Source organism: Aplidium turbinatum, chromosome 5 (genome assembly GCF_918807975.1).
Source record: "Aplidium turbinatum chromosome 5, kaAplTurb1.1, whole genome shotgun sequence".
In the NCBI taxonomy this organism is placed as follows: Eukaryota; Metazoa; Chordata; class Ascidiacea; order Aplousobranchia; family Polyclinidae; genus Aplidium; species Aplidium turbinatum.
In genome coordinates, this window is record NC_137476.1 from 25,093,986 (window position 1) to 25,103,528 (window position 9,543).

Genomic DNA, 9,543 nt, shown 5'->3' on the forward strand with positions numbered 1-9,543 from the left:
TGTTTTACAAACTAAAAAGTAGTTTTGACAAATCGTAAACTAAAAGTTTTATTCTAATAACATAAACATGAAAAATTATTTTAAATAAAAAAAAAATAGTTAAGTTTTGTTTTACAAACTAAAAAGTAGTTTTGACAAATCGTAAACTAAAAGTTTTATTCTAATAACATAAACACGAAAATTAATCACAAACTCAACTTTTATTAAACTGAAAAATAGTTTTAACAAATCACAAACTTTTAATTACACAAACCAACAACCAAAAATATTTTTAACAAGCTACAAACTTTCAGTTTGTATGATTGATAAATTTAAAAAAAAAACATTAACTAACGAGATGCAAACTTTATGTTCCATAATTTACAACTGAAAATTAGTTTTAACAAACGTTTAAGTTCCATAATTTACAACTTAAAAAAATAGTTTTAACAAACTACAAACTTATAAGTTCCATAACTTACAAACTGAACATAAAAAAACAGTTTTAACAAATTATAATCTGAAAGTTTAACACATGTAAACATACACATGCAAAATTATGTTAAGTGACAAACTTAAGTTTTCTTTTACAAACTTAAAAAATATTTTCAACAAATTGCAATTTTATTTTTACAAGCTTAAAAAACTATAACAAAATATCACAAGTTTCTGTTGTATAATTTGTAACGTTAAAATCTGTGTTTGGAGATTTGTTTGTATGTTTTTATCAGCAGGTGTCATTACGTGTTGCAAAATTTGTAACGTTAAAATCTGTGTTTGGATATTTGTTTGTGTGTTTTTATCAGCAGGTGTCATTACGTGTTGCAAAATTTGTGCTCTCATTCTGCTGGAGTTTGTATTTTTTTATGCTTGTCTTGAGGTAACAATTTGTGATGTAGATTGCGCTAGGTTTGTTGATTTTTTTCCAGTCCTCAGATTGTAGAAGTATACGTTGCAACAATTTGTTCTATAGCTGTTCATTTGGGTGTTCTCGTTGTTTAAAAGAAATGTTGATTGTTTAGCTGGTATTAGCATCATCTAAAATAAAAGTGTAAAATTTATTCCTGCATGATAAGCCTAAAGTTATGTTGTTTTGACCAAGCTATTACTCCAGGCTAGTTACATTTATCAAACCTTACCATAAAGTTTTAGCTGAAGCCGCTGTTACAGCGAAACGAAGACCTGGTGAAATAAAGGTTTACTGAAACCAACATTAACTGAAAAGATGATAAAATGCAATATTTATTAGTGTTCAAGATGATTAAATACAGTATTTATTAGTGTTCAAGATAATTAAATGCAGTATTTATTAAGTTTTTTCGGTCAAGTCATGGGTTTTGCCTTACAATGAACTAAAACAATTCCACTGATTAAAAGATTCATCAAAGTACAACGAAATGTTCAATCAACCTAAACATTCCAAACAACAGTGAAACCTCATATACCAATAAAATCACCAAAAGATCCCACCAATCAATGACAAGTTATGAAACTCGAAAGATCCACTCCCCATAAGAATGCAACACAGTGTTCGGAAAGACCTGGAATCGAACCAATAGACCTATTGTCCGTCAGCACATAGGTTTTATTAAACAACAAGATTTCCAGTAAAAAACTGGTCGGTTAGCTCAGTTGGTTAGAGCGTCGTGCTAATAACGCGAATGTCGCGGGTTCGATCCCCGTACTGACCATGTATTTTATTTTGATTTAAAAAGTCTTTGTATATTTCTTTCAGCAGAAGAAGTAGCTAAATGAAAAAAAAAATCTAGTTTCATTGGCGTTTGAACAAACTTCAGAATTTCCTCGAACTAGGCTATATTTTGTATCCAATTTAAGATGAGCTGTTCGCTATTGCAATCAGTGTCGGTCTGGCGGAGCAGCCTCCTTGTTTAACCATTTGTGATGACAGTGTCCATGTTTCTGCATTGTAGAGTAGCGTAGTCCATATATAACATTTCGCATTTCGCTTTGGAGTGTTGATGTTAATTTTTCGTGTTAAAATCAAATATAAGGATTATTAATAGGCCCTACATTTCCCGCAACTTAACAATAGATTATTTCCTGCAAAGATGAAAAATAATTAAAATCAGGTCATTTACAAACGCTCATACGTAATTTGAATGTAATCCGTTAAACCAAAACTGTTTTTCTTTCTAACCTTCTTTCTGCACTGATTCAACGTCTAATCAAAATCAACTTTTTAATACAAACCACTCAACTAAAACCGCTATTCTTTCAAAATCGCTATTCTTTCTAACCTTCTTGACGTTTTTATACCAATTCAACATCTAATTAAAATCAACTTTGGGGCTATGTTTCAGCTTTAATTATTCCATATCCAACTCAATATTAAACTTTGCTAACATATTTCAGTACAAATTATCACATCTAAACTTTACTAACATACTCTGACAATCTAACAACACAAGAAAAACTAGATAATGTTAACTGACTAAGAGTGCATTGTACCAGCTGCTTGCTAGGCTAGTTTATAAAAGTCTACTTCAGGAAGCAGGCTGAGTTCGTGCATCCACAACAAAACTGCTTATGATAGACAAATCTCTGTTTAGTGGACTTTAGACCTACTGGGTTATGAGAGTTTTACGCCTAACCACCACCAGCTGTGTAGAACAAAACGGTTTCATTAATATCACTCTTAACAGATTCGAAAAATAAGAAAGGTACTCATTTCAAAAACAATTATTATTTATCATATTTAAAAAAATACTTTCATAGAATGATGTCACGCGCCGAAATCAGATGGTGATACCCTACCTGTGGTGATACCCGGGGATACCACTTTCGTCAATACCCTTGGGTCTACCTTTGGTGCTACCACATCCGGTGATACACGGGGCAATGGACAGCCATCTCCAACTACTGCTGTCATCATTATATTGAATAAATTTCAAGAAATAAGAGAAGAAAAGTATGCTGGGATAGCGAAGGTGGATCTGAAGACACATCACTTGATCCATCGAGCAGATTCAAGTAAACTCATATTTGCCAATCATTGACCAAATTATTTTGTGTATGAAATCCCGAATTGCTGCATACGCTCGTCTTCAAATAAGATTTTAGTTTCTGGCGGAATTAAACACCATGTCTAACTGTAAAACTGAAGAGAGTGCTAAAACATTGCTTCACATATCCAGATGATCTAGAAGAATCACTGCCTGAAGAGATGATTCATTTTTCTGCACTGCTAAAACAACACCATTTTAACAACGAATGCAGCAAAGTAACTCAAATGTTTATTAGCTTCATCAATGAAAATAAGTTTATGTATGCATTTCCTAACGTAGCCTATTTGTTGTAGGCTACTAAGAATGTATCTTTTAATTGTCTGATGATTTCTAATTGTTCAGGCGAGCGCTCATTTTCAGTGCTTAAAAAAGTAAAGAATCAATTATGCGTTCACCCATGGGCCAGAAAAAGTTGCATTCCTTAGCTCTACTCTACATTGAAAACGAAATTTTGGAAATAATAGACACCAATGATGTTATTAACAGCTTTGCTTTGTCTAAATCCAGAAAACATGTGTTTTGAATGTGTTTAAATAAGTATATACTATACTTCGGGTATATTTTTTGTTATTTCATTTTAATTGTGATTGGTACAATGAGGGGAATGAAATATAGGCCTCAGATTACCATATAGCCCCAGGTCCCTCAAAACCTTAATCCGGCCCTGATCAAAGTCTACATCGATGGAATCCAAACGGCGTCGCTTCCTTGCCGGTGTTGATCCTTGCTGGCTTTCGTGCTCGTTTCTTGACGACGTTTGTTGAGAATGTTCTGCATGATGGCAAATGCTGATGTTGGCAAATGTTGATGTGTTTTCTTGGCAGTAGGTTTGCTGTTGATTTGAAACTAGAAAGGCATCAGAATTTTTCTGAGCAATATCTAATGAGCGAGCTTGATTAAAAATAGCATCGAGGGTTATCGCCTCTTCTCTAATATTTTCCAAGAGTCTTTGACGTATTGATGCAGACAATATCCCTGATATAAAAGCGTCACGAATCGCTTCATTACGGCAAACTTCCGCTGTTACGGCTTTATAATTGCAATCTCGAGACAGCCGCTTCAAGTTTAATACGTAATCATCTAATGACTGTTCTGCCTGTTGTTTGCACGTCATTAGCAAATGTCTGGCAAATATGAGATTATTTGATTTCACGTACAATCTTTCTAAAGTTCTTATTGCAAGGTCATAAGTATTACATTCACTGATGTAATCGTAAACATCCTTATCAACGTGGGCGATCAAAAATCGCAGTTTAACGTCATCACTAGGGCAACCAAAAGTCAATAAAGTCAAAATTTTTCTGCCTTGTTCAAAGTTTATAAAACGTCCATAAACTAAATTTCAGGCTGACACGAAGAGAGGTTTCAAAGTTATTAAGTAAAAAAAAAGTCAAATTTTATGGTTAGGTCAAAATTTTCTATTAACGTAGTTTTTGTTATCTCTATTGATATTTTATTAAAGCTATACAGATACTGATTTTTTGTTGCAATTTCTGTTGCTATTCTGACGTAATGATCTATTTGTTGCAATTTCTGAGGTAATAATCTTGCTTCGTCCACTACTGAATTGAACATTAAGTAGGCTAGGCGTGGAATGCAGATAACGTGGCCTTTGTTCTTGGTTAGGTGAATGCTCAAACCAGTATAAGTTTACAACTGTTTATTGAGTTTTAGCTTCCAGATGTTCTCAAATTTGTCTTTAGCTAGAAGTACAGTAGAATTCGCCTATAGTGACTTTGGCTATAGTGACACCTCGCCTATAGTGAATTTGGCTATAGTGACACTTCGCCTATAGTGACACCTGTTGCAAAGTCCCGTTTGCATACGCAAAAGTTGAGTAGCATTTGGCTATAGTGACACTTCGGTTATGGTGACACTTTTTCCGCGGTCCCTTCAGGGGTGTCACTATAGGCGAATTCTACTGTATAATACTGCAAAAGCCTTTCAGTAATTTCGGGATATTTAAAGACATACTCCATATTTATCGTTTGCCGTTTTTCGAGTTACTTTCATTACCTCTTCGTTAGCTGTGGTGTCGTTGAGTTTTCCACATTTTTCTTTTATTTTATTACAAAAAAAAGATATCCTTACCTAACGGTTTGATTTCTAATATGCTTTGTATTTCGCATTGGAGTTGCAAACGCATAAAGTTATTTGTCAAAATTAGGTCAAAATTTGTAAATTATAAAGTCAAAATTTCAAGTTTTTAGGTCAAAAAATTGGTTGCCCTAGTCATCACTGATCTCTGGTTCAGCTGGAAATGCTGCAAGAAAATTTGCGAATGTTCGATGCCAATGTTTCCACTCTTTGCTAGCTTGACTAGAGTTGGGATCAGCGCTGAACAAACTGGGCTTTATAAACTTGCTATCCATCTTCAATTAGTTTGTTAAATTTTCGTGAACTTATACATACTTTATTACGCAAGCTTATATTAGCTTTAACAAACTAAATGGAACATCTAAATAAATATAAACAAATGAATTAAGCTTAGTACTTCAGACAATAAGATTATCAACCTGAGCCACACCTCAACATAACAAGCAAGTAAACAGAGTGGGGGCGCCAACTGAACAGTTGCGTTGGCCAAAGGCATTATGCGTGGAACGCGGCCGGAGTTTCTACTGTAGCATACAACGCAAATTACACGACAAACAGCCAAACTCGACTGCAAGCTTTCTCAAAAGTTTCTTTCTTTCTTTCTCTCTCTCCCTCTCTCTTTCTCTCTCTCTTTCTCTCTCTCTCTACCACGCACGAAAGTAGCCACCTGGCTTAACTCGCACTCGAACTGTGTTCCCGTTAATAGTAAACTGAAAACCGGTGATGCCAGGTTGGTTTTTGAAAACAAGCAAGTGAATCTAAAAAACAAGCCCAAAAAAGCCAAATCAACACAAAACAAGCCCAATAATTTGCAACCAAACTGTAGCTACAGTTTACAGTGTTGCCTTTACCAAACTGTACTGTGCCAATATCGGCTGTACTGTGCCAACACCTTACCAAACTGTACTGTACCATTGCAACACCGGATTGCCATTATAAACTGTAGGCCTACAGGTTTGCCTTTACCACACAGTACTGTGCCAACACCGGATTACCCTTACACAAACTGTACACTTTGCCGTTACACAAACTGTACTGTGTCAGTAGGCTACCGGATTGCCCTTACACAAACTGTACAGTTTTGTCATTACCAAACTGTACTGTGCCAATACCAGATTGCCTTTAGCCAGACAAACACTACAGTTTTGCCATTACCAAACTGTACTGTGCCAATACTGGATTGCCCTTACACAAACTGTACAGTTTTGCCATTACCAAACTGTACTGTGCCAATACCAGATTGCCCTTACACAAACTGTACAGTTTTGCCTTTACCACACAGTACTGTGCCAGTACTGAATTGCCCTTACACAAACTGTACAGTTTTGCCATTACCAAACAGTACTGTGCCAACATCGGATTGCCCTTACACAAACTGTACAGTTTTGCCATTACCAAACTGTACTATGCCAGTACTGGATTGCCCTTACACAAACTGTACAGTTTTGCCATTACCAAACTGTACTGTGCCAATACCGGATTGCCCTTACACAAACTGTACAGTTTTGCCATTACCAAACTGTACTGTGCCAGTACTGGATTGCCCTTACATATACTGTACAGTTTTGCCATTACCAAACTGTACTGTGCCAATACCGGATTGCCTTTACACAAACTGTACAGTTTTGCCGTTACCAAACTGTACTGTGCCAATACCGCATTGCCCTTACACAAACGGTACAGTTTTGCCCTTACAACATTGTATCGGCCCAATACAGGCTTTGTATCAGACAAACTGTACCAATTTGCCGATACAATACTGTACGTTCCCGGTATTGGCCAGATACAGTGCAAACGTTACCGATACACCCGATACACGCCGACACAAATATAGTATTGGCCCAATACTGTGATGTTTGCTGGGTAGTGGTACGCGTGCCACAGGTTGGGCACCCCTGAGGTAGGATGTATTGCGCCTGCGTAGTCGAGTAGAAAGAGTCCTGCATGGCGGTCAGAAAAGCATCGGTTGCACTTGCATTAGGGTGGATCAAAAAATCCAAAAGTTTTATTTTTTTAAGCTAGTATGTCAAAAAGGTGCGACATACCCATAATAACATACATGCAAATTTTTTTTTAGTTTTGACAATTTTTTGATCGCCGCGCAAGGTTTTAATTTCCCTATTATCGGGTTCGAGAAAGTCTCCCACAAAATTTAATGTTATAATAAGCGAATTGTGTTTAAACAGATGCAGTTGGCCGTTTTATCACCATAGCTAAAATACTTGGTTGTGTATCTCAGTAATTAGCTGATGCAGCATTTGATTCTTCAAAAGAATTCTAGATATAATTATAAAAGAAGCTTTACAGTACAATTATTGGAATTTGATTGCACTGCAGGTTTCACAAGGTTTAATAAAAGTTATCTGCGCTTCTTACAGATTAAAAGACAGTTAACTTACACTAGTACCGGTAACCCAACTGGGCGATGGCCTAGGTTTATATTACTTGGTGCTTCCCTTCATCTATCTTCACCATTCAGCATATCAGTTTGACAGCACTGGTGAATGTAGCATTGATCTGGTCATGCGAAACCCAGGATGCTTGAACCACTCAGACACTCACGATGGCTGACAACAGCTAATTATTAAAACCCTTAGATTATATGTAGCGATAACAATCCGTATGAGAAACTGCAAACATTGGTTATGTTCAGTATCCGTGTTTATGCTCCAATGTTGTTCGCAATAAAATCACACTCATCTTGCAAAGATGGAGCTAGACACATTCACAAAATGATAACCACATCACGATATCTTAGTCAGAAGCACAAGAAAATTATCGACCCAGTTATACACCGCAACCCATAAGTTACTTTGCTCATCCGGAAAATGTAATTTTGGCTATGATAACTTACCATCTTCCATCGACCACATGTTCGAGAACTAGAGGCCTGCGTAAAGTGATGAAAGCTAGAGCTGCAAAACCAGTGGAAAAATACGAAAATTTAAAGTTCCCGCAAAGCTTAATTTTGATGTGCCAGTGAAATACTTCGAATTGATTAACTGGACAAATCTTCCTATCACGGAGCCTCCTGTAATTAAAACAATGGCGGATGCTGAGCTCCGGCTATTCATCATGATGGATGTAACTCTCACTGTATTTTTTCCCAAATTTCCATGTCACACGCAGGCTGTTGAATGGCTCATGAAGCTAGTTACCGACGCATCTAAAGCAGTTTGTGGACCGAAATATCGAGACGCCTTCATTCGTGCCCGAATTGCTTCTCGTCAGTTAATGCCAACATTTGAGTCTAAACGTGACTTTACTCACTTCAATTTGTAACTGTTTATTATATTGCTTGCAGTCTTTGTATGCATGAGCGCATAAATTAATTGGAAGTGACTTTACGAGTTAGCCACCTGTCAAATCTGTCATATAATGTTTAAGCTTGTGAGTCTATACTCGGCCATCTGATGGTGAATGTTAATAGGCGTTTACCTGTTGGAACCGCGGGTGGTCCATCCGCCAAGTCACTTCAAAATTAATATGCTGAAAAAGGGTGAAGTCAAAAACTCTTAATTACACACATTTTCATTGTATTTGGTGTTAGCCTATATTAGAATCTTTTGCCATGTTTACATAGCTAGTTAAAATCGAAAAAAAAATTGCCATGCAGTTCTTATATGTATGAGTGCCTAAATTTGTATGTCGTGGGGGGAGATCAAAAACTTGTTTAAACCTCTTCAATTTTTTTACATTGTGTTTTGGTGATATATTGGCAACTTTTGCCATATCTAGCTAATTAAAATTGAGAACAATTTTTTTTTGCCATTTTTGATCCACCCTAACTTGCATACATTGCAAATGCAATTTAATATAATTTTACCTAACATTAAATGCATTTATACAAGAAGCATCATTAGCGTGTTTAAATGCGTAGATTGGTGTTATTTGTATCAGTGTTATTGATACACTGCTGTAATTGTAATGTATGTAACCTAATGGTAATTGTAGCCTACTGCATGTAGCCTACTGTCCCAAAAAACTACTTTATTTGGTCTACACCTGGACCAGAAAAAGTTGTTGTCTGGGGTGTATCCAATATCTTGAAGAGCGGTAAAACAGTCAATGAGCAACGTTCTACGATTTAACTATAGCCAGACATAATTAGATCAAAATAGAATGAAAGCCAGTCATACTGCAACTAAACACCTGATGTAAATTATTGCAAACTAATCTGCAAGCACCGCCTGAATAAACCATGACCTATTGACAGGTTTTGCTTTGCAGTTGTTGGAGAATGGTTGCAAGTGGATTTTTTGATCCCGACTGGAGTAGTTGGAGTAATAACTCAAGGATACCCGACTGGACCTAACTGGATAAGTGGATTCAAAATATCATATGGAAATTCGACAGATCAAATGCAAGTGATTCAAGCTTCCACAGGAGGCGATAAAGTAAGTTAATCCTTTAACTACCGCGGGATCTTTAAAGAGCACAA

General features: G+C 36.2%; 1 non-coding gene across 1 annotated transcript; it reads left to right on the plus strand.

Annotated features, from left to right (window-relative positions):
* Positions 1-1,596: 1,596 nt before the first annotated feature.
* Positions 1,597-1,670, plus strand: Trnai-aau (transfer RNA isoleucine (anticodon AAU)). The gene has a single exon. It is a non-coding gene; the product is annotated as a tRNA-Ile (tRNA).
* The last annotated feature ends 7,873 nt before the right edge of the window (positions 1,671-9,543 follow it).